The sequence below is a fragment of the Epinephelus fuscoguttatus genome, linkage group LG7 (assembly GCF_011397635.1).
Source record: "Epinephelus fuscoguttatus linkage group LG7, E.fuscoguttatus.final_Chr_v1".
Classification (NCBI taxonomy): Eukaryota; Metazoa; Chordata; class Actinopteri; order Perciformes; family Serranidae; genus Epinephelus; species Epinephelus fuscoguttatus.
Window position 1 is genome coordinate 1,357,151 of NC_064758.1, and position 26,526 is coordinate 1,383,676.

The 26,526-nt window shown below is 40.9% G+C and overlaps 1 protein-coding gene across 4 annotated transcripts in view; it reads right to left on the reverse strand.

Moving 5' to 3' along the window:
• The window catches only part of LOC125892004 (zinc finger protein PLAGL2-like), a 93,665-nt gene that overhangs the window by 56,175 nt on the left and 10,964 nt on the right, over positions 1–26,526 (reverse strand). The window contains exon 2 of one of the 4 annotated variants that reach the window (XM_049581703.1): positions 24,654–24,875. The exons of the other annotated variants lie outside the window; for them this stretch is intronic. The gene's annotated coding sequence lies outside the window, so the exon portion shown is untranslated. The remainder of the gene's footprint in view (positions 1–24,653; positions 24,876–26,526) is intronic. 4 annotated transcript variants of the gene reach the window in all.

A 26,526-nucleotide genomic window follows, 5' to 3' on the forward strand; every position in this document is an offset into this window, starting at 1 on the left:
CCTATCTAACCTCAAACACAGCTGTAAAACCTAATATATATTTAGATTGCTTCTCCCCAATTTCTCTTCAAGAATTGACCGCAGTGATTTCTTCATCTAAATCATCAACGTGTCTCTTAGACCCCATCCCAACTAGGCTACTTAAGGAGGTCTTACCTTCAGTTAACACTCATATATTAGATATGATCAATATATCCTTATTAACAGGCTATGTACCACAGTCTTTTAAGGTAGCTGTAATTAAACCTCTACTAAAAAAGCCCACCCTGATCCAGAGGTGTTAGCCAACTATAGACCAATATCTAATCTTCCCTTTATGTCAAAGATCCTTGAGAAAGTGGTCGCAGACCAGCTGTGTGATTTTCTCCATGATAATAATTTATTTGAGGAATTTCAGTCAGGATTTAGAGTGCATCATAGCACTGAGACAGCACTAGTTAAAATTACAAATGACCTTCTGATTGCTTCAGACAAAGGACTTGTCTCTGTACTTGTTTTATTAGATCTTAGTGCAGCATTTGACACAATTGACCATCAAATTCTACTGCAGAGACTGGATCACTTAATTGGCCTAAAAGGTTCTGCACTAAGCTGGTTTAAATCTTATTTATCTGATCGTTTTCAGTTTGTTCACGTTCATAATGAATCATCCTTACGTACCAAAGTTTGTTTTGGAATTCCACAACGTTCTGTGCTCGGACCAATCCTATTTACTCTATATATGCTTCCTTTAGGTAACATCATTAGAAATCACTCTGTAAATTTCCATTGTTATGCGGATGATACACAGTTGTATTTATCGATGAAGCCAGAAGAAAGTAATCAACTAAACTCCATAACTGCCTTAAAGACATAAAAACTTGGATGAGCACCAATTTCCTGATGTTAAATTCAGACAAAACTGAAGTTATTGTTCTTGGCCCCAAACAACTCAGAGACTCTTTATCTGATGACATAGTTTCTCTAGATGGCATTGCTCTGGCCCCTGCCACTACCGTAAGAAACCTTGGAGTAATATTTTATCAAGATTTGTCTTTTAATTCTCATTTAAAACAAACCTCACGGACTGCATTTTTTCATCTACGTAATATTGCAAAAATCAGGCCTATCCTGACCCGAAAAGATGCAGAAAAATTGGTCCACGCTTTTGTTACCTCTAGGCTGGATTACTGTAACTCTCTATTATCAGGTAGCTCTAGTAAGTCCTTAAAAACTCTCCAGCTAATTCAGAATGCAGCAGCACGTGTACTAACAGGAACTAAGAAACAAGATCATATTTCTCCTGTTTTAGCTTCTCTGCACTGGCTCCCTGTAAAATCCAGAATTGAATTTAAAATCCTACTGTTAACTTATAAAGCTCTAAATGGTCAAGCTCCGTCATATCTTAGAGAGCTCACAGTGCCATATTATCCCACCAGAACACTGCGCTCTGAGAACGCAGGGTTACTCGTGGTCCCTAAAGTCTCCAAAAGTAGATCAGGAGCCAGAGCCTTCAGCTATCAGGCTCCTCTCCTGTGGAATCATCTTCCTGTTACGGTCCGGGAGGCAGACACCGTCTCCACATTTAAGACTAGACTTAAGACTTTCCTCTTTGATAAAGCTTATAGTTAAGGCTGGCTCAGGCTTGCCCTGTACCAGCCCCTAGTTAGGCTGATTTAGGCCTAGTCTGCCAGAGGACCCCCCTATAATACACCGTGCTTGCTCTCTCTCTCTCTCTCTCTCGCGCTCTCTCTCTCTCTCATTCTATTACTGCATCTTGCTAACTCGGCCATTCTGGATGTCACTAACTCAGCTTCTTCTCCGGAGCCTTTGTGCTCCACTGTCTCTCAGATTAACTCATATCGCAACGGTGCCTGGACAGCGTGACGTGTGTGGTTGTGCTGCTGCCGTGGTCCTGCCAGATGCCTCCTGCTGCTGCTGCCATCATTAGTCATACTTCTACTGTTATTATACACATATGACTATTGTCACACATGTATACTGCCAGGTATTAATACATACTTTCAACATATTGTACCACAGTAGCCAGAACTATAACTATATTATTACTTTCAATAATGTTGTTGTAAGCTACTGTCATTACCTGCATCTCTCTCTCTCTCTCTCTGTCTCATTGTGTCATACAGATTACTGTTAATTTATTATGCTGATCTGTTCTGTACGACATCTATTGCACGTCTGTCCGTCCTGGAAGAGGGATCCCTCCTCAGTTGCTCTTCCTGGGGTTTCTACCTTTTCCCCGTTAAAGGGTTTTTTTGGGGGAGTTTTTCCTTATCTGCTGCGAGGGTCATAAGGACAGAGGGATGTTGCATGCTGTAAAGCCCTGTGAGGCAAATTGTGATTTGTGATATTGTGCTTTATAAATAAAATTGAATTGAATTGAATTGAATTGAATCTTGTTAGCAGTCACTTCATATAGTGAGGAATATCGTATCTTACCACGTCTTAGGCTTGCATGTGTTTCTCCCTGTCTATCCACATTTGTAGTCCGGCTTTCAAGATGCAAATATCTCCATATTGTCCAGTTGACACTCCATCAAACTTTGTATGACAAGACCAGCGTACTTCACCTTTGCACACCCAGACAACTGCAGCCTAATGCATGCTGACAGGGCCGTAGTCACCATACACATTGAGGGGGACACGTGCCCCGCCACCAATGCCCAAAATGTCTCCCCAATATATAAGTGAAACTGAAAAACAAATATTATCTTGGAGGACATCATTGCACTTGGTTAACTATTTTTCTGTGATCTCAGATGTAAATATTGCATGTTTCTTTCAGATAAAACACATTTTTGACTTGTGAATGAGTCAATAGAATTTCTTGTAATAATGAAAAAATACTGGCAAACATGTCCGCCTGGCACAAACCACATGTTTTGGACAGCTGTGAAGTGACAGAATGTCCCAGCATCATGGTCCTTATATTGCCAGATTCCAGAGAGTCTCCCCTCTTCATATATGGCAGAATATGTCATTTTCCGACTTGCTATGCTGAGATACATGTAAAAATATAAGAATTTAGGCACACAGATTTGTTTTTTTTTTCATTGATATAAAAATTAATATAAAATACAGGCACATAGAAGAACACGAAATGATGGCTGGTTAGCCCAGATTGTCCTGAAAAAAACAAGATAAAACATGTGTATGTAGCCTTTATAATGACTGTGATATGAGCTTAAAAGTGAAGGCAGTAAAAATACCCCAAAAAGGCCTAGGGCCCATAGAGTTAAAAAGTACCGAAATAAGGTACTGTTTGGTACCGGTACCAAATTCCAGATACCGGTACTGGTACCGTATCGGTTCAATTATGAACGGTACCCAACCCTATGGAGGGGGCAGTGTTCACCCTACCCCTGCATCCATCCCTCCTTCCACAGTGTCACCTCAATGGCTCTTTAACAGGAGTCTTCAAACAGGCAAAGTCCCGGTGGAAAACATCTTGTCTCGTATTGGTGCCCAAAGTGGGACGCCCAGCCAAGTTAAAAGACTACCGACCGGTGGCCTTAACATCACACATTATTAAGACCCTGGAGCGCCTGGTCCTCCATTTCCTGAAGTCAGCTGTCACTGATGCTGTGGACCCCCTCCAGTTTGCCTATCAAGAGCACATGGGAGTGGGAGATGCGAGTTCTTTACATGCTGCATTGGACCTAGATGGAAATCGGAAATGCCTCCGATGCTGCCTCAAATGCGGTATCGGTTATCAGCGAGTACAGCCTATGAACAATCGGATACCACGTAATGCCTCATGTCATTACGCATACACACGCTACAGGCAAATGAAACAGAGCAGAGTTTAAAAAGCATTCTACTGTAGCCTATAAAATGTCTTTTTACCAAATTGTGTGGCTGCACTTTAAGCTGTGTCTTGATCTGTGTCAACACTGGATAATAAAAATTTGAAGAGTTTTAAAAGTTTTATGGCATTCATTCTACTATTACGTATTTATTTCTTAATATTTTACATAGAGTTTTAGGAGTTGAGACATACAACAATTTATATCCCATCCTATTTTTTTTTTACGCGCTGGTATCGGATCGGTTCTCTGTATCGGCAGATACCTAAGGTTCAGGGATCGGAATCAGCATCGGGAAGGAAAAAGTGGTATCGGTACATCTCTAAATAAAATGATTTGTCGATTAATCGAAGAAATAATCGACAGATTAGTCGACAATGAAAATAATCATTACTTGCAGCCCTAGATGGGAGTAGATCGCTTCCTGACCTCCTGGATAACTGACTACAAAACCCAAAACCAGTGAAGTTGGCACGTTATGTAAATCGTAGATAAAAACAGAATACAATGATTTGCAAATCCTTTTCAACTTATATTCAATTGAATACACTGCAAAGACAAGATGTTTAATGGTCAAACTGAGAAACTTTATTTATTTTTTTTTGCAAATAATCATTAACTTAGAATTTAAAGGCAGCAACACATTGCAAAAAAGTTGGCACAGGGGCCTTTTTACCACTGTGTTACATCGCCTTTCCTTTTAACGACACTCAGTAAACGTTTGGGAACTGAGGAGACCAATTTTTGAAGCTTTTCAGGTGGAACTCTTTCCCATTCTTGCTTGATGTACAGCTTAAGTTGTTCAACAGTCCGGGGTCTTCGTTGTCGTATTTTATGCTTCATCATGCGCCACACATTTTCAATGGGAGACAGGTCTGGACTACAGGCAGGCCAGTCTAGTACCCGCACTCTTTTACTATGGAGCCATGCTGTTGTAACACGTGCAGAATGTGGCTTGGCATTGTCTTGCTGAAATAAGCAGGGCGTCCATGAAAAAGACGTTGCTTGGATGGCAACATATGTTGCTCCAAAACCTGTATGTACCTTTCAGCATTAATGGTGCCTTCACATATGTGTAAGTTGCCCATGCCTTGGGCACTAATACACCCCCATACCATCACAGATGCTGGCTTTTGAACTTTACGCCTATAACAGTCCGGATGGTTCTTTGCCTCTTTGGTCCGGAGGACACGACGTCCACAGTTTCCAAAAACAATTTGAAATGTGGACTCGTCAGACCACAGAACACTTTTCCACTTTGCATCAGTCCATCTTGGATGAGCTCGGGCCCATGAAGCCGGGCGGCGTTTCTGGGTGCTGTTGATAAATGGCTTTCGCTTTGCATTGTAGAGTTTTAACTTGCACTTGCAGATGTAGCGGCGAACTGTAGTTACTGACAGTGGTTTTCTGAAGTGTTCCTGAGCCCATGTGGTGATGTCCTTTACACACTGATGTCGGTTTTGATGCAGTACCGCCTGAGGGATCAAGGTCACGGGCATTCAATGTTGGTTTTCGGCCTTGTCGCTTATGTGCAGTGATTTCTCCAGATTCTCTGAACCTTTTCACGATATTACGGACCGTAGATGATGAAATCCCTAAATTTCTTGCAATAGCTCGTTGAGGAATGTTGTTCTTAAACTGTTCGACAATCAGCTCACGCATTTGTTCACTAAGTGGTGACCCTCGCCCCATCCTTGTTTGTGAATGACTGAGCATTTCAGGGAAGCTGCTTTTATACCCAATCATGGCACCCACCTGTTCCCAATTAGCCCGTTCACCTGTGGGATGTTCCAAATAAGTGTTTGATGAGCATTCCTCAACTTTCTCAGTCTTTTTTGCCACTTGTGCCAGCTTTTTTGAAACATGTTGCAGGCATCAAATTCCAAATGAGCTAATATTTGCAAAAAATTACAAAGTTTACCTGTTCGAACATTAAGTAACTTGTCTTTGCAGTGTATTCAATTGAATATAGGTTGAAAAGGATTTGCAAATCATTGTATTCTGTTTTTATTTACGGTTTACACAACGTGCCAACTTCACTGGTTTTGGGTTTTGTACTTGACAGAGCAGCCTCAGTATGTCAGGCTTGGAAACTGTGTCTCTGAGATGGTCAGAAGCAGCACTGGTGCTCCACAGGGGACTGTTTTAGCACCGTTCCTGTTCACACTCTACACAGCAGACTTTAAGTACAACTCAGAGTCCTGCCACATACAAAAATACTCTGACGATACAGCTATTGTGGCTTCTATCAGGAGCGATCAGGAGTGAGAGTCAGGGACCTTGTGGCAAGCTAAATTGGTCCTCGAATACTGACGCTCTCCACAGGAAGGGGCAGAGCCGTCTCTTCTTCCTGCGACACTGAAATGGAGATGTTGACCATGTTCTATCACACAGTGGTGGCCAGTGCACTTTTCTACACTGCAGTGTGCTCGGGAGGCAGCTTGACTGACAAAAACACCAAGTGGACAAGCTGGTTAAAAAAGTTGGCTCAGTGCTCGGCAGGGCCACACTGAACAAACAGGAAGCTATAATGAACAATAGCAGACACCCTCTCCACAGCCTCCTGGAGCGACAGAGGAGCAGCTGCAGCAGTCGGCTCATCTCACTGCGTTGCAGAACAAAGCTTTTCAGGAGATCCTTTGTCCCCATAGCAGTAAGACTGTTTAACACCTTCTGAATCCAGTCAGAGACACACACTTACTACATCACATTAGCCACAACTGACTGGACTGTGTAATAGACAATTTTATCTTAATTTAATGTCTATTTGTGCACTTATTTTAACGTATTTTATTTTATTTTATTATGAGCTGCTGGAGAGCTGAATTTCCCTTCCGGAATTAATTAAGTTTTTTCAATTCTATTGTTTTTAGAAAATACAATTAGAATTAATTCAGAGCAGGAATATTGAATAATAATGATAGAGCAGCAACAATTATTTTTACAACAGCCAAGTCACTATATAAATGATATTCCTGATATGACAATACTGAGTGTAGTATTTATCAGTCCTCCTGTGTAGGGCTGCACAACTGTCAGTTTGATCGTTCGTTTGAACATCGCCATCGCGATGTGCGCATGTGCGACAGTCACATCCCAAGACGTGATGTTTTCTCTTTTTTTTAAGAACATGTAAACTTTTGTTATGCTTCAGAAAAGCAGCTCTGAAGAAAGCTCCTTGCTCCGCTCGCCTCTCTCTCTCTCTCTCCCTCTCTGAGCACTCAGCAGCCCCTACCCCTCTCATGCACACGCTGCAGTCACACACTGAAAATGAGCGACATGCAAGAGGGAGAAACGGTAAAGGAGAATTTAGTCCCCAAAAAAAGGTCAACGTCCGAAATATGGAACTATTTCAGATATAAAAAAGATGATAACCCTAATGCTCTGTTTTAATCCGGAGTACAGAGACATGGCCTCCTGGATCCCTTTTATATACCAGCAATCTCTTCATTCACAGATGAACCCCCTTAATTGAGAGTATGACATGTTAGATCATTGACCTTGGCCTGGATTTATAGAAGGGTATTATATGAATACATTGGTGTCATGGTGAGTCAACCTAATTCTTTCCAAATAGAGCTATTCAACTCATCTGGTGAAAATTTTTGCATTTTTTAATATTGCAATATATATTGCCAAAAAAAAAAAAAAAAAAGTTTTTAAAAAAATCGCAATGTCAGTTTTTTCCAATATCGTGCAGACCTAATCCTGTCCTCCGTCCTCTGTCCTGCTCCCTCTCTGTTGATGTGATTCAGCCTGTTTTTGGCTGGTTATGCTTGTCAGTCGAGGGGTAACTTTTCCTACTATTCAGTTTACTGCACTGCGCAACACTCCAGTCTTACGGAAGCTTACAGAAGCTAACAGCGGCCCTGCGGAAACATGGGGCCCACTCTCCTAGTCTACCCACAGGTTGCCCGGGTGAATAAGCAGCTCAATTTTGAGCCACAGACCACCTTTAGGTACTACTGTTAGCTTTGTTACTGCTGTTAGCAGTGTCAGAGCGGCTAGTGGTACCAGGGTTGCCAACTTTGGTCAGAGGGCTGGAGTGAGATTTTAGCTTGTGATGTAATATCTGCTTGTGCGTGCATGGTCATGAACATACGTGGACACGGCGGCACGTTTTGGGGGGTTTTTTGCCTTAAAAGAGTTAATATGCAAACAACAAAACAACAAAAGAAATGAGTGTACATTTACAAATTCATATCTATAGGCCTAAGTCCTAAGGCCTAAGTGTTTTACGGCGCAGCTTAAGGTCGATTTCATCAATCTATGGTAGTATAGTCATCTGCTTAAAAAAATCCAGTCCTATGTCCTGTTGTGACAAATGGAAAGATTTCAAGGGGGATTCGGGGGGTTCTCCCCCCAGAAAATTTTGAAACCTTGTGTGAGTGCTGGCAACCCTGGTGGTATTAACATGGTTAACAGTACTACAGGAGTTTTGTGGCTCAAAATGAAGCTGTTTACTCACTGGGGCTACCTGGGGAAAGATTGAAGGGCTGCACCTGCACCGGCGAAGCTGGCTGCTGCCGGTGACCACTAACCTTTTTAACACCTTGTTAAAAAAAGCTCTGTTACCTAAGAATGCAACCCAAATCCTTGGCCATCACTCAGTACGTTTACATGCACGCAGTAGTTGAGCTAAGCTCATAGCCCCTTCATCAGTCAAATCGGACTACTCCTCTTGTCTGCAATGTCAAAGGGAACAAATGCACAAATGCAGAAGAGAAAATCAAATTTCTGACCAAGTACATCTGACTCCGCCTCCACAGGCGGCGCTGTGTCCTTGTTTATATAGTGCGTATTGACCTAGTTCCGGTTGACACGAAGAGGAAACTAATGACGACTGAAGATGGCAGAGATGGCTGTTTTTGTGGCTCTGTGTTGTGTTTCATACATGCTTTACGTGGTAATCATATTACAAATGCGGAACCCGCAAATCGTTCAAGAAATTATGTCGGATGATGGAAGATGTTTTGAAACCCTAGGATGTGACTGTTCGGGCGCCCATACCACTGCAAATGAGGGCCACCATTGTCCTGTACAAACTGGCCAGTTGTGCAGAGTACAGGGTTGTGGCAAACCAGTTTGGTGTGTAAGTCGACTGTGAAGAAGCTAGTTAATATATTTTGCAAGGGAATGGTGTCCTCAGTCATTCAAAACCTTATCAAGGTGCCCACGACAGAGGACGCAGTCTCAATAGCACGTCGGTTTGAACAGAAGTTCCATATTCCACAAATTCACGGCTGCATCAATGGGACCCATATCCCTGTTTTGCCACCCAGTGATGGGTACAGGGACTTTGTTAACAGAAAGGGATGGCCATCGTATGCGCTCCAAGCCATTGTGGCCGGCATGTATTGGTGAGTTCGAGCAAAATATATTTTTTTATTTAAGTGAGATTAGCCGCAATATTTTGAAAGTGCACACATCCGTCTTTAGTGTTAGATTATATGGAAATATAAAAAACAACTCATACTGACCAGTATTTTATTGTTTGTTTTTTATGATTTTGATAATTAATACGTTTATCATTATTTAAGTAATACTAAATGGAATAGCCCCGCTTTATAGTCTGTACATCATGAATGTTTACTTACTGTGGTGATCTGATCTGTTTTAGGTTTTGGAACATAAACTGTAAGATGCCAGGATGTGCCCATGATGCAAATGTCCTTAGACAGTCGGCATTGCTCAGCCAGGCTCATCAGCTACCAAAAGAACCGAGAGAAATCAATGGAACTCCAATCAACCTCTTCCTGTTAGGTATTTATTGTAGATTTATTTGTTTATTCTTCTCACCTGTGCACCTTACTATCAGGGTTCATACATATTACCAGGTCAAAATCAAGCACATTTTTTGCACCATATCACTGGGGTAAATTACATATTTACAGGAATGGTGGTATCATTAATCTTTCTTTTCCTATTCTATTAGGTGATCAAGCCTACCCACTCTTGGACTGGCTCATCAAAGCATACACATATTCTCTCCACGCATCACTCCTGAGCAGGAATCATTTAATGTATGCCTTAGTTCGGCAAGGACCACGGTAGAAATCACCTTCGGGAGACTAAAGTCACACTGGAGGGTGTTGCTCAAGCAGAGTGACTTTCACTACACATTTACCCCTCACGTAATTGTCACTTGTTATGCACTGCACAATTTCTGCAAGGCTGAGAAGGAAAGCGTCAATCCCACCTGGACAGAAGAAGCTGCTAATCTTGAGTCAGGGGTTAAAGCAAGAAAAAAATTTGTGCCTGAAATGTGGAGCACGGAAGATTTTGTGCCTGAAATCTGAAATCTTTTCCGGAGCGGGGGGCTTGGTGTTGCGGTCACAAAATGAAGAAATAGAAATATGTGTCGCAAAGGAACGTGTTTATTATCAAAATGAACAAAAAGATTATATCTTTAGTAGTTACTTTATAGCATGATGAGTTTATAAACAAAGATTAAACTTTCAGTGGTTACCAGACTTTATGACTTATAGCTCCTACATCTCTTTTTTGCCTTGGTGCTATTTATTTTTAGGAGCTAAATCATTTCAGCTGTTTGCAAAATTGTATCGCGCTTGATGTGAATTTAACAGGCAGTTACGTCGAAATTTCGCCTCTGGGCAAGCATGTCATCATTGAAATGGATCATATAATGTTGTGGTGGTGACTTTAAAACTTTAGCATAGAGGATTTTTATTGCAACTTTCATTTCTGTCTGGTTTCTGTTACCTTACCTTCAAAATTCCCGCTGGCTTACCGGAGCCTCTCCCACTCCGTCTGTGCTCTGTGTCTCAATGTGACATGATGTGAAAGCATGCACAGGCGTCAGTGTTGATTGGCTATCACTTGTGTGTAACCAATCAGAGGGGGCTGTAGGCGGGACATTGTTACAAAACCCAGTCCAGTGGGGACTGCAGGCAGGGAGAGAGATGGCTGTGTCAGAGCCAGAGGAGCGAGTTTTAAAATTTAAGATTTATTTGATTGGTTATCGATGAAAAAACGTCCGATGCCGATTATGGTAAACAGTAGGTTGTGTTTACTCACACACTGTGCGCCTAAATCATTTTCCTGGTTCGCACATATATATATATATATATTTAGGGGCAAATGCGAGTGAAATGGCCACACTGCAGAGCACTTCTGCCCGTGCTGAACAGAAACTTCGCCACGCCGGAAATCCGGTGTGTGCCGGAGAACTTTAACCCCTGTTGAGTGCAACCTACCCTAGCCAGGTGCTTGTGCCTACACCACCCACGAGAATCCCTGTGGTCAGAGGATCAGATTGGCACTGACTGAGTACCTGACTACCAACTTTCCTCTGCATAGACCAGTGTTTTAGTATGCATTACCAATACATTCTAGCTGTATTCTCACCTCTTCCGCTTGTAAATGAATTAATGATGAATCTGAATGATGAATCTAATAAAGAGTCGTCATGACATTTTAGTGTTGTTTCTTTTATTAAAAAGGCACACATTTTTTTTACAACATTGTAAACAAAAATATTTGAATAGAAAGAGGAATAAGTTAAATGTCTTGGCAGACTAGAGCCTGCAATAAACAAGGTGGTCATATCAGTAGGCATAGTGGCAGGCTACAGTCTGCGGTATACAGCGTGCTCGTCGCAACCAGACACATAGCCAGAGTCCATGCCTGGGTACAGCACCTGGAACAGGTTTGAGGGCGTTGTGGCTTGTGGGGCGACGGCTGGCCTCAGGCTCTCGATGCCCTCCAATAAAGCAGAGACCATGGTGGCATTGCTCTGGACAATGCTGTTGACCAGCCTTTCCTCCCTCTCCTCGCTCTTCTGTGGCCGCTGCTTCCAGGAGTTGTTTATCTCCTTCATCCTCTGGAAGACCAGGTCAAAATTGGCCATGTTACGCCACCTCCTCCCAGATTGTTGTGATCTTGTCCCTACAGAAGTCATTTAGAGAAAAAACAAATTAGAATAAATACATAGGACGAGCTGGTAAACTGGTAAGAGACAGATAAGTTGAATGGTGAATGTTTGTGTATGTTTTCTTGAAATTTTGATATTTGGAAGAGTACGTTAAAAAACTAGGATATGCTTAATGTAGCCAGAGTATTGCATAACTTACCACATAAGTCGACCAGAGGAGTGCTGGCGGGCCTTTCCAGCTATGGAGTACTGCCCCTGCTACTTACTAGTGGTATACTATGACTGCTCCATTCCCTATCAGAAGCGGTAAAAGAAAGAGTCCTCATCCTCTGAATTCGGTGGTAATTGCTCCTCCATCTAGTCTGTCTTACCCCAATCTGGAAATCCATCAGTTAAAAAAAAAAAATAAATAAATAATAATAATAATAATAATAATAATAATAATAATAATTTTCTTCCTTTACCTCTGGAGGCACAGCCCGGAGTTTTTCAACTAACCGGAAGTGAAGGGGCCTCACGCCCTTCACTTCCGGCGGTGCCCCCAGGGAATCGCCATGTTGTTTACAAATACTTTGGGTAGAAAACCAGCAGAGTTTAGCTATATATGACATTTTTCACGTCACTATATCACCGTGTAAACTAATCTGATGTTTAAGTCTATAAACACAATGACTGAACAAACGTTACTATTTCTGTGTGCACGTAATTAATATGGTTATCGTAGATTAGCTGGGCTATCTGTTAGCTGTTAACGTTAGTCGTTAGCGTTGTCTATAACCATAGACTGTATAAAAATAAGGTAATAACTCAAACGGTCCATGAATAAAATATTTTTTCCAGCGAATATCTTAGTTACAACATGATTGAGCTAGCAAAGCAGTTTTGTGTTGCTATGTGTGGTATTTATTCAGTTTTGGGAAATCACGATGTCTAGAAAGCATCAGTGGCTGCAGCTGACAGGGACAGTTAGCAAAGCTAACATCAGGACGTCATCTGTTAAAAGCCTCCTGTTGTTGGATACAACATGAAACTACTCCAGTTAGCTCAATCATGTTGTAACTCAGACATCTGCTGGAAATTTTTTTTTTTTTTTCACGTTGACGAGACGGCATTACTGGAGCGGTCGCTATGGACGCAGAGCTTGCTGTTTCTGTAGGTACACATTTCCTGGGGACACCTGCACGTCTCGGCCGCGCCCCCTCCATTGTGATTGGCTAAAGCACAGCATCGTTCAGACTCAAAGCCCCCCCCCCCAGTCGTCTTTCACACAGGGCTGCTGACAGATTCTACAATGTAGATTGCAGAATCTGTCTTGAGAGATTAGTCTTACCCTAACACCTTAACTAACGTATTGTGATAGAAACTCACCTGAATTAAATCCAATGTCCAAACCGTGGTCTGTAGATTGGGACAAGGGCCTGTTTCCGAGCAGCTCCTCCAGCATGTTAGAAAAAGGACACACAACACGATTGCGTCCACTTGTTAGATTCTTTTTCTTGGCGTTTTGATAGCTTTGTTTAACGTGCTTCCACCGGACATGGATCTGTTCTGCCGTCCTGATGAAACCGGCCTCCTTCAGCTGTTCCAAAACTTTTTTAAACAAATCCGCGTTTCGTGCAGCAATAGTTTGATTTTCAATTGCATTATCTAGGGGGGATGGTTGAGCTACGGACAGTCCAATTTCAGTCAGACTAAGCTGTTCACATGCATTCAAAAGTCCAGTTTCAGTCGGACTAAGCCAATAATTAGATTTTCTCTAGCTGCATGTAAATAGTATAGTATATTAATTAGCTTTAGGGTAACGCAGTCTCTTTTACCCTAACGCCTTAACTAATGTATCGTGATAGAAACTCACGTGAATTAAATCCAATGTCCAAACCGTGATCTGTAGCTTGGGACAAGGGCCTGTTTCCGAGCAGCTCCTCCAGCATGTCAGAAAAGGGACACACAACATGATTGAGTCCACTTGATAGATTCTTTTCTTGGCGTTTTGGTAGCTTTGTTTAACGTGCTTCCACCAGACACAGATCTGTTCTGCTGCCATGATGAAACCGGCCTCCTTCAGCTGTTCCGAAACTCTTTTAAATAAATCCGCATTTCGTGTAGCAATAGTTCAATTTTAAATTGCATTATCTAGGTGGGTTAATTGAGCTACGGACAGTCCAATTTCAGTCAGACTAAGCTGTTTACATGCATTCAAAAGTCCAGTTTCAGTCAGAGTAAGCCAATAATTCGATTTTCTCTAACTGCATGTAAACGTACTGACTAACTCCACCCCCATGATTAGTTTAGTTTAGTTTATTTACTTTATTAATCCCCCTGAGGGGAAATTCAATGTTTTCACTCTTGCTTGTCAATTACACACAGGTCTGAAAGACACAGACATGCACAAACAGGACCTATACATGCACAAAGTTGAGAGATGTCAGAGTGAGGGGGCTGCCCTTGGTGAGGCGCCCCGAGCAGTTGGGGGGTTTGGTGCCTTGCTCAAGGGCACCTCGGCAGTGCCCAGGAGGTGAACCGGCACCTCTCCAGCCACCAGTCCACGCTCCATATTTTGGTCCGGACAGGAGACCCTCCAGTTCCCAAGTCCCTATGGACTGAGCCACTGCCGCCCCATAAGATGATGAAGAAAGCTGCTGCTTCTACAGTTGAAAAATGGAAAACAGACTGGCTTGGTGTTCAAGGGTTGATTAGGATGAATCTCCTCCTCTGAACAGCATGCATAACTCACACACCCAAACACACCCTTGGACAGCTAAAGCTATTCACGACTTTGTTAAAAGAAGCAAACACTTGATAAAGTATTCAGCTCACTGTCACCAAACATCATTGAATGGTGAATGATAAGTAACATTAATGCCAAATGTGGGGGGCAGCTGTGGCTCAGGTGGTAATCGGAGGATTTGATCCCCGGTTTCTCCACTCTGCATGTCAATATATCCTTGGGCAAATTGCTCCAGGTGGCTGCTCCATCGATGTGTGAGTGCATTTAAGCCGAGTCACAGGTGGCACCATATATGGTAGCCTCTGCCATTAGTCTGTGAAAGGGTGAATGCGGCATGGGGCATTGAAACACTTTGAGTGGTCAGAAGACCAGAGAGGTGCTACTCAAGTGCAGGTCCATTTGCCACTAGAGATTTTAAAATGTCTTTGGTCTGGCACATTAGCAAACAGTGTCAGCAAGCTGGCGGTAAATATTAGCTAGCAAACATTATGTTCCAGCTGAAATGTGGGTCTTGCCAACTGATGGCTGGACGGAATATTCAGTGGGGGGGATCAGTTTTGTTGATTAACATTACTGAGAAATCTACAACTTCTTTTCAGTCTACTATCCAATGATGCACTGCTTATTAGAAGGGTTGGGCATCGTTTGAATTTGAACAATTCCAGTTCAGATTCCAGTTTTCGATTCTGGCTCCAAACAATTCTCCATTTCGATTCTTTATGCACGCTTATTTCACAGAGGGAATTTTTATTTTTAAAAAAAATCAGATAAAGTTATCATATAAAATCCTATAATCATAAAATCATAACCCCATGAAACACTGACCCAACTTGATGTGTGTGACACGTTTGAATTAGAGCTTAGATCGGGCCCAAAAAATGCAGCCCGACCCAGCCCGTCCAATTAACTGTAATTATGGGCCCGAGCCTGATTTAAACCCAACATCTTTCAATAAGTTGACTGTTATAATTAATGCTAAGGACACACCGAGCACGTTAGGGCCGCGGAAGTACTGCAAGTGTACTCGCAGGCACTTGACTTTCCACACAGGCAGCGCATTTCTCCTGCACTGCATCGACTCCACTCATCTGTTCCTGTCAGTACTCGTTTTTTCACTTCAACAGGTCATTTTAAACAAGGGTAAGTCCATATTCTCATCGTTTTTTATAACGTAATAATTTAATGACAATTTGTCATTGAATGTCTATGTATTGGGCTCAGGCAGAGAATCTAAGCTCTAGTTTGAATGCCCTCATATAGTGAAATCTCTGTATCTTGCAACAACAGCCACTGCTTTTGGGGCACTATATAAAAATAATACTGAAGTCTAGTTTTATAAGCTTAATGGAGACACATTAGAATTGTCATCTCGGAAAGGTTTGTCACAATGTAGAAGTACATTGTGCAGGTTCACACAGTATTCCAATTGAAAGCTGAATTACAATAACATTGTGATATTTTATTGAAGACGAGTCAACCCCTCCACTCGCACTCTTTATTGCATCTTCTGAATAGTAATAGGGTTCAGTCTTATCCTAAGGGCGGCGACGATTAGAGGCCACCAGCTTGCCCAGAGGGAAGAGTAGACGGGTGAACTATGACCTTCCATTTCTAGGCCTGTGTGTATCACTAGAGATCACTGGCCTAACCCCAGGGACAGAAGGTGAATGATAACGGACACACACATTTCTGCTCTGATGCTTTACCTATTCATACTCTCAATCCCAGATTCTGTCACAGAGGAAAGAAATATTTTTATTTTTATTAAGCTAGTGGTTCCTCCATGTTGAATGCTATAAAGTATTTAATCACCAATCACACAACAACACATTCTCACCCTGACCTTATCACATTTTGCCACTTCGTCACGGACTTTCCACATCTACCTATGAAGTGAAAGGTAGCCTGGGTGTGTCATTATTTTAATAATTACTTTAAATTGATCATATTGACCATGAAACCATCTTTGGTAAATTAAATGAAAAATAAAAATAAAACAAAATAAAATTAAATTAAAACAACACATATTTGTTGGTTACATTTCCGTCACATCAGGTGATGTATGCTCATTGGTCTGATGCTTGACCTATGACCCTCCTGGTTTGATTCATTGCCATAACATCAATTGAGAGCGCAGTGAGTTAGCAAGATGGCGCTACCATTTCTCACAGTAAAGCAAGCTATTGTCGGACTGAAATAATACCTCGGACAGAGAATGGATATAAGAAAGAAGCTACACAGTGCTGCCTCTTCAAGTGAGCAAGTTCAAGCAAATGCGCGCTGCCCTAGCACCGCTGCCTCTGAAGCTAGCAAGCTAGCAATGCACCTGCTAGCCTAAATCCTACCTGTGGAATAGCACCCATGGATGACCTCGGGACCAACCAGCCCAACCAAATTGTTTTACAGCGATACCCTGCCAGCATTTTCAGCGGGAGAAAGCATTCATTTGTCCCTGATTGGTATCATAACTGAGACTGGCTGGAATACAGCATCAGCACCAACTACGAAAGAACTAGGGCTGTAGTCAACCAAAGAAAATCTTGGTCGACTAAAGTCGCACATAATCTTCAACTAATTGATTAGTCATGGGAGGAAAAAATCTGCACGTTATTTTTACTTCTCCAGTGGTGTGTCTGTGTCACTCTGCAGTTACACCTCCAAAACACTAGTCGGTGGTGGAAGACTGTGTTAGGTGCTGTTAAGTTTAGTTCAAATCAAACTTTATTTATATAATTGATTCAAAACACTTATTAAATATGGTTTAATAGAGACCATTTCAAACACAATCACGCAAATTGGCTTAACTATAAATCACAGAACTGGCACACAAACACTTGTCTTTTACTGGACACATTTCCCCCACCAATACAACATGCTAACATTATTAGCACAAGTCTATGGCATTTTATATATATATTTAAAAAAAATACTAATAATTATGGCGAAAACGTAGTTTCTTCCAACACTAGAATTAAGATAAAAATATTCAGAAACGAAAAAAACACTAATAGTTGGTGATAAGTAGTGTTTAACTTTTGACTGAACACTAAATTAAAACCCTCGGCACACACTACAGCACAATCAAACAGATGCGCAACTCAGAGCATCAGAAGTGTCTCTGACACCAGACTCAGAGCGGACCGGTGGAACTGGAAAATGCATATTTCACATCAATAAAATCTATTTTATCATTATTTTGAGTCACATTGTTGAAAGAATTTAGTCGTCTGTGTTCAAGCAGGATAATAGCAGGTCTCCATTGTGCGTCGGGCTTTCTATTTCCTTGTCAGAGATTTCTTCTTTTTTAATTACTACTTACGTTTTTCTAGTGATTTCCCAAATTTGTTGTTGAGTTGTGATATGCCAATTGCTTTTGGCAAATCTGGCATTCTGCTTTCTGGGGGTTGTCGGGGTATATTTTAAAGTGCAACCACACATTTGATTACCTCTTGGACATGTCTGCCAGCTCTGAGCGCGCTCATTGTCAGTATCGGACTAGTGGGGGTTAGTGTTGCGTTTAAGGCTTCCCCCCAAAAAATGGGGAAAAAAACACTTCAATTTTTTTTTCCCCCACAATCGAATCCTGTGCCATCGAACGAAGCTTCGAAGCTTCCAATTTTTTGGGTCAGCCCTAGTATGAAGCCAGGATAAATCCTTAAGTATAAATCCCTTAAGGATGGATCACACACACGACTTAAAATGCTATTTTAGTGGAGGCTTTACTGTCTTCACAATTTATTGTTTCTTATCTGTGCAATACAACAAGCTTCGTGTCCACTGAGGGAAATGATTTCAGCTTACAGAAACAGACAGGAGGTCTGCGTCACTGACACTGAGCATGAGGATGGCTAAATCCAACTTTCGGTCAACAACAGGGGTGTTTTGAAAACACCCCCAATTTCACAGGGAACTTAGCCTGTCCACCCTGCTGCAGGAAATAATGGATTAATCCTGGAAAGCTGTTTATGTAGCACTTTTCTCCTTATGAAAGTAACACGCCGATTATTTGACGATTGAGAATTTGGTCGGACGAGAGCATATCGACCAAATAATCGACTAGTCGACCAGGACACTACAGCCCTAGATAGAACAGGTATTATGTCTCCTCATTCATTGATGATGTGGGATTTCTTACAGAAAACCAGCTGCCTCTATTAGGGAAGATAGATGCTTTTGATAACATGTCTGAGGGAGGGAGCGGCCTTATTCTATCCTTACTGGACTATATAATTAAAAAGGACCCGGATTTGGCAGCTGTCGTGAAAGCAGCCGCATACACAAAAAAAAATAATAAAGCGCACGTGAAAATTGTTTAGGAACCATTTGGGAGAACCGAAATTAAAACGTATTAAAGGTTCCAATGAAACTGAAATTTTGGAATCGGTTCCACTTGTTTCTCAGTTCTGCATGCCCAACCCTACTTATTAGGGCCCAAGCACCACATGGTGCAAGGACCCTATTGAAATGCAAGGAATTATTATTATTCTTCCTCCGAATGAATTGCCTTTTTGGGGGGCTTAGCATACTCAAAAACTCATGAAACTTTACGCATATATCAGAACTGCTGAAAAATTTGATATTTTAGGGGTCACACTCTTGGGTGCCAAAAAATGCCGGAGTAGTGCCCCCTACAAAATTTTGAGGAAACAGCCTCTGAAGCTAGTTTAACCTACATGTACGAAACTTGGTAGGCGTATGTGACACTCCAAGACATACAAAAAAGCCTCTTGGAGGCGTATGTGACACTCCAAGACATACAAAAAAGCCTCTTGGAGGCATGCTCTAAACCCAACAAGAAGTCAGCCATTTTGAATTTACTGTGCAAGTTTGGTGCATTTTTGTGCATATATCGGAACTGCTCAAAAATTTAATATTTTAAAGGGTCTCACACTTCGGTGCCAAAAAATGGCTTAGTAGCGCCACCTACAAAATTTCAACAAAACAGCCCCCGAAGCTGCTTTCAACTAGATAACTTGGTAGGCACATGTAACACTCCAAACAAGCCTCTTTGAGCCATGCTCTAAACCCAACAGGAAGTCTGCCATTTTGTATTTACTTGTGCCACTTATGTGCATTTTTGCCCATTTCCAGGGCTCGTACTTTAACAAACTAGTCCTAGAGATTTTATCCGATCGACTGCGAACCTTGGTCTGATTGATGACTATATGCCAATATTTAGTTGAGTACAGCGCCACCTACTGGCAACAGGAAACGTCATGTAATGATATAGACAGATATAGGATATGAGGGTTATGCCATAACATCCTCCATGCCCTGTCCCACTATCACAAAAATGAACTGTCACATCAGCCGGCGTCCTGCCAGCACCCCCCTGTTGCACAGAGGTGCGAGGGCCCATTCATCGCTGCTTGCAGCTTTAATTACGGTTTGCATTTTAATCTGGGCTAAGTGACTTCATGCACTAATTACTATTTTTCAAAAATGCTCCTAATATTTTGGAAATGCTCAAATTATTTAGACCAGTGTTTCCCAAACTTTTATCCTTAAATGACCCCTTTTCCATTGAGTAAACTGACCCCTGACTAAGTGATAGTGTTGTCAAATAAATCGATTCTCAGATACTAATCGATACTTAAACTTGATTTAGATATCAACTTGCACGGGTATCAATACTGAAAGTGCCATCCTCTGATCTGCCGGTTCAAGCAAAGATCAGCCGTCACTGACCATTTAAAACAGGCACCGCTGCAGACACCGGCAGCACCTCACCCCACAGCAGCAGCCCGGACCTGGACGCGCACACACACGCGCGATGTGAACATTTATATATATATTTAAAAAAAAAAAAAAAAAAAAAAAAACACAACCTCAGTTTGTGAAATTTGTCCTCCGCATCCCATCCCGAGGGAGCGGTGAGCAGCAGCGATGCCGCGATCGGGAATCATGTGGTGATCTAACCTCCCAATTCCAACCCCTAATGCTGAGTGCCAAGCAGGGAGGCAATGGGTCCCAGTTTCATAGTCTTTGGTATGACCCGGCCAGTAATCAAACCCACGACCTCCCTCAGGGCAGCTGGTTGAACATAGGGTTGTCAAAAAATATCGATACTCCGAAAAGTATCGATACTCAAACGCTGTATCCGGATATGATGCTAATTTGCCAAGGTATCGATACTACAGTGCGCGCGCCCACAGCGCCCATCGCGCGCACTCGACAGGCAGTGCTGCAGGCCAGACAGCGTCCGACTGGCAGGCAGAGAGCCCTCACCTTGACCCGGCTTGTTGTCGTGCATGCACGCACATATTTCTGCTGCTACAATATGGCCAGTGCAGCTGCAGGAGGGCCAGACCAGCCAGTCTTGGTCGAAAATGAACAAAGCAAAAGACTTGTTTGGAAATATTTTGCATACGAGACAAACGAAGAAGGGAAACCAAAAGACCTCGACAAGCCTGTGTGCAAACAGTGCTTTAAAGCGGGGGTAACGAAGTCGAGCAGCACAACTAACTTGGTCAAATATCTGAAGGACCAACACCCTGGCCTTCATGATGAATTCCGACAGGTTAGTAAAGCTCCTGTTCATCATTTAACTTAATGTATGAAATTTATTAATGATGTTAGCGTGGCTGGTGGCCCGCATTAATGTTGACTGTTTTGTGATTAGCTGTGGCTAGCATGCTACTAGGCCGTGCTAGCGTTTAGCTTGCTGCTGTGAAATAACTGAAAACATGTTTTATATTCTAGTTTCTTCAAAATAGCCACCCTTTGCTCTGATTACTGCTTTGCACACTCTTGGCATTCTCTCCATGAGCTTCAAGAGGTAGTCACCTGAAATGGTTTTCCAACAGTCTTGAAGGAGTTCCCAGAGGTGTTTAGCACTTGTTGGCCCCTTTGCCTTCACTCTGCAGTCCAGCTCACCCCAAACCATCTCCATTGGGTTCAGGTCCGGTGACTGTGGAGGCCAGGTCATCTGCCACAGCACTCCATCACTCTCCTTCTTGGTCAAATAGCCCTTACACAGCCTGGAGGTGTGTTTGGGGTCATTGTCCTGTTGAAAAATAAATGATGGTCGAACTAAACACAAACCGGATGGGATGGCATGTCGCTGCAGGATGCTGTGGTAGCCATGCTGGTTCAGTGTGCCTTCAATTTTGAATAAATCCCCAATAGTGTCACCAGCAAAACACCCCCACACCATCACACCTCCTCCTCCATGCTTCACAGTGGGAACCAGGCATGTGCAATCCATCCGTTCACCTTTTCTGCGTCTCACAAAGACACGGCGGTTGGAACCAAAGATCTCAAATTTGGACTCATCAGACCAAAGCACAGATTTCCACTGGTCCAATGTCCATTCCTTGTGTTTCTTGGCCCAAACAAATCTCTTCTGCTTGTTGCCTCTCCTTAGCAGTGGTTTCCTAGCAGCTATTTGACCATGAAGGCCTGATTCGCGCAGTCTCCTCTTAACAGTTGTTCTAGAGATGGGTCTGCTGCTAGAACTCTGTGTGGCATTCATCTGGTCTCTGATCTGAGCTGCTGTTAACTTGCGATTTCTGAGGCTGGTGACTCGGATGAACTTATCTTCAGAAGCAAAGGTGACTCTTGGTCTTCCTTTCCTGGGTCGGTCCTCATGTGTGCCAGTTTCGTTGTAGCGCTTGATGGTTTTTGCGACTCCACTTGGGGACACATTTAAAGTTTTTGCAATTTTCCGGACTGACTGACCTTCATTTCTTAAAGTAATGATGGCCACTCGTTTTTCTTTAGTTAGCTGATTGGTTCTTGCCATAATATGAATTTTAACAGTTGTCCAATAGGGCTGTCGGCTGTGTATTAACCTGACTTCTGCACAACACAACTGATGGTCCCAACCCCATTGATAAAGCAAGAAATTCCACTAATTAACCCTGATAAGGCACACCTGTGAAGTGGAAACCATTTCAGGTGACTACCTCTTGAAGCTCATGGAGAGAATGCCAAGAGTGTGCAAAGCAGTAATCAGAGCAAAGGGTGGCTATTTTGAAGAAACTAGAATATAAAACATGTTTTCAGTTATTTCACTTTTTTTTGTTAAGTACATAACTCCACGTGTTCATTCATAGTTTTGATGCCTTCAGTGAGAATCTACAATGTAAATAGTCATATATATATATATATATATATATATATATATATATATATACATATATATACATATATATATACACATATATACATATATATACACATATATACACACACACACACACACACACACACACACACTAGGGCTGCCACTAACGATTTTTTTTCATTGTCGACTAATCTGTCGATTATTTCTTCGATTAGTCGACTAATCATTTCATCGAAAAATGTGTTAAAATGTTGAAAAATGTCGGTCTGTCTTGCCCAAACCCCAAAATTACGTCATCTAATGTCCTGTTTCATACTCACGCCAAAGGGTTTTAGTTCACTGTCACGGGAGAGTGTGTAAAGCTGCCAATATCTGAACATAAGAAGCTGCAGTAAGAGTATTTTGGGGTACTTTTATAGTGCTTTTCTATGAAAAATGACTCAAACCGATTAGTCGACTACTAAAATAGTCACCGATTATTTTAATAGTCGATTAGTCATCGATTAGTCGACTAATCGTGGCAGCCCTAACACACACACACACACATACATATATATATATATATATATATACACATATATATACAAATATATATATATATATATATATATACAGATATATATACATATATATACACATATATATATATATATATATATACATATATATATATACATATATATATATATATATATATATATATATATATATATATATATATATACATATATATATATACATATATATATATATATATATATATATATATATATATATATATATATATATATATATATATATATACTATATATATACATATATATATATACATATATATATATATATATATATATATATATATATATATATATACATATATATATACATATATATATATATATATATATATATATATATATATATATATATATATACACATATATATACATATATATATATATATATATATATGTGGTCTACCGTGCATTAAGATGTTTTTGGGGGAAATACATGACTGTCAGAGAAGCCCCGTTTACAAACAGACCTACAATCCATCTCCTCTCCTCTCTCTCTCCTCAGCGGAGGGTGCCCTGTCAGCCCTGCGCTGACAGTGATAGGGCGCATCTCTTTGATCATTCAAAAGAGTAATTGCAAATAAATATTGTTCTAATGTGTAACTATTGAAATGTTCACAAGGGCGTTAATAAATTCCTACAATGTTGCGGCACTGCCGGTTAAAAGTTAGTTGAAGAAAAAAAAAGTGACTTGAAGTGAGGAGGATCAACACAGTAACAACAATGTTGTTCCTGTCGATACCGCGGACAAGCCGGAGACGCTCACTTTTGCATGTGATGCAAAATATTAAAATAACATCATTATAACACAAAAAATATAAAAATGCGGTGGTAGGCCTAGTCTATAGCCTATACCAAGGAAAAATTTGAATATTATTCGAATTTTTAACATAAAAAACATTAAAAATTCGAATCTGATTTTGGGGGAAGATTGACAGCCCTACTACACATTGACCAACTGATTTGTCGATGTGGGGAGAAAAAATCTGCAGGTTTTTTTAAGATTAACTAAATCGCCACAGTGCACAACCTGGTGGTGTTCCATGTCTACCAAAGCTTTTTTTTTTTCTTGTCACAGATTTTAACGCTAACACTTAACCAGGGCAAATTAACTCAAACAAGTGAACTGCTCATGTGATCTCCACTGGAATAATTTCCAACATTTAACACTTCTCCGCCTGATCTGCTTGCACGAGTCTGTCACACCGCTAAGTGTTGAAGAACAGGACTGATGAGAAAAATCTGACATACTGGACACTTTTAACTTTTGGGGTTGACATTTATGTAATTTACAACATAACGTTGCTAATATCAAATATCTCTGTAAATTGCATGCGAGAGAGAGAGAGTTACTACTTTTAGTCAAGAAGCTAACATTTGCCATCCTGCTGCTCCAACAAGGGCTCCGGTGTAACTGTATCCCTTTCAGAAGCTTTATAATCCAGCCTTGAGCTGCAGTGTCTTTTTGGTGACTTAGTAAAATAAATCCATAATGATAAATCTGACACTGTTTGTCTTCTGTGATTATTTATCCAATTCCCAATTAAAAATGAGAGTTGAAAAATGTTTAACTCATACTTACTCAGTCTCTCTTTAAACTCGGTGCAGACTAATTTGGATCGATGTTCAAGTGCTGCTTGGGTGAAGACAGACAGTGTTTTGTGGTGGCACACCACTGCATCTCGCCAGTTAAGGGGCTAAAATTAAGAGTTTATCCAGGTATGTTCCCATGGCCGGAGGCGATGATTATCCGTGACTACTGTAGATCCAGGTGTGGATGCCGATTAAAACCATTCCCATTGCACTGAAAAGCCAGATGTTAGCGGGCGTTAGTGGGTTTTTCTGCAGTGGCATAAGGGCTTAAGTGGATGTTTGTGCCAAATTTGGAAAAAAAATCCCTCAGGAAATCCCTACAAGAATCAGTAGGAATAATAAAACCTTAATAGATATATTTACCAACAAACCAGATCAAATAACTAAAACATATATTTATTAACAGGTTTTTCTGATTATAATGACGTTTACTGTCATGATGATTTGATAGATCTGATAGATTTAAATGATGATTTGGTGTGTTGTGACTCCATGACGTCCTCTGTGGTTAAATTATTATCAAAATCTACTAAAAACATTCAATGTAAACAAAAGAAGTCAACCTTACCTTGGCTGAATAACAGAATATGAAAACTTGTGAAAAAACAAGATCTGGTTTTGAAAACATCATTACCTTCTAAACTCAATACTGATTATTTAATCTATAAAAATTTAAGAAATAAAGCAGTCCTGGAATTACGCAAAGCCAAAGCTTCATACTATAAATAACTTACAGGAAATGCCAGAGATCATAATGCATCTCTTTGGATACATTTAAACAATTTAACCAATAAATCACTCAGTCAAAAAGGAATTACAGAACTGAAAATAAATGATACGGCCATCACTGCTAATAGTACCATGATGCACACATTTAATACATATTTTATACAATCAGTAGAGAAATTGACCCTTGAATAACCAGATTTGTTGAGTATGCAAGGATCAGTGAAGCAAAAATTGCAGACGTTATTAAGAAATATCAAATTCCAAGACAAAAGATATTCATAATTTGGACATGTGTTTCATTAATAAATAGTTCTATATTGATAAGGCCTTTAACTTTATCTGTTCTATCGCCTGTTTAATAAAGCTTTTTAATTGTCAGAGTGCCTTGGACTGCCTTTTCTTCTCCTTCCTCGTAACATTACATAATTTGGTTCCATTACAACTGACAACTTTCACTGACAAAACAACTGTCTTATATTAAACATGTACCAAGCAAATACAACATGCTAACATTATTAGCGCCAGCCTACGGCGTTTTACATGATATACATTAGCCTAGCGACGAGCGGAGATTTCCTCTTCTCATATGAAGCCAGGATAAATCCGAAGTATAAATCCCTTAAGAAAAAAAAAAAAAAAAAAATCACACACACGACTTAAAATGCTATTTTAGTGGAGGCTTTACAGTCTTCACAATTTATTGGTTCTTATCTGTAAAATACAAGCTTCGTTTCCACTGAGTGAAATGGTGTCAGTGTACAGAAACAGACAGGAGGTCTGCGTCACTGCGACGCTGAGCGTAGGGTGGGTAAGTTCAACGGGGGTGTTTTGAAAACACCAGATTGACCAGATGACAGGAAGACAAAACAGGAGAATTAAATGCGTATTGTTAAATATCAGGTCTCTAACATCTACAGCAGTGTTAGTAAACAAATTAATTTCAGATAATCACATTGATTTACTCAGCCTCACTGAAACCTGGCTGTGTCAAGATGGACATGTTAGTCTAAATGAATCCACTCCTCCCAGTCATAATAACACCCAAATTCCCCGAGGCAGCAGCCGAGGAGGGGGAGCCATTTTTAACTCTAGTCTGTTCATCAGCCCTAAACCTAAACTAGATTATAATTCAT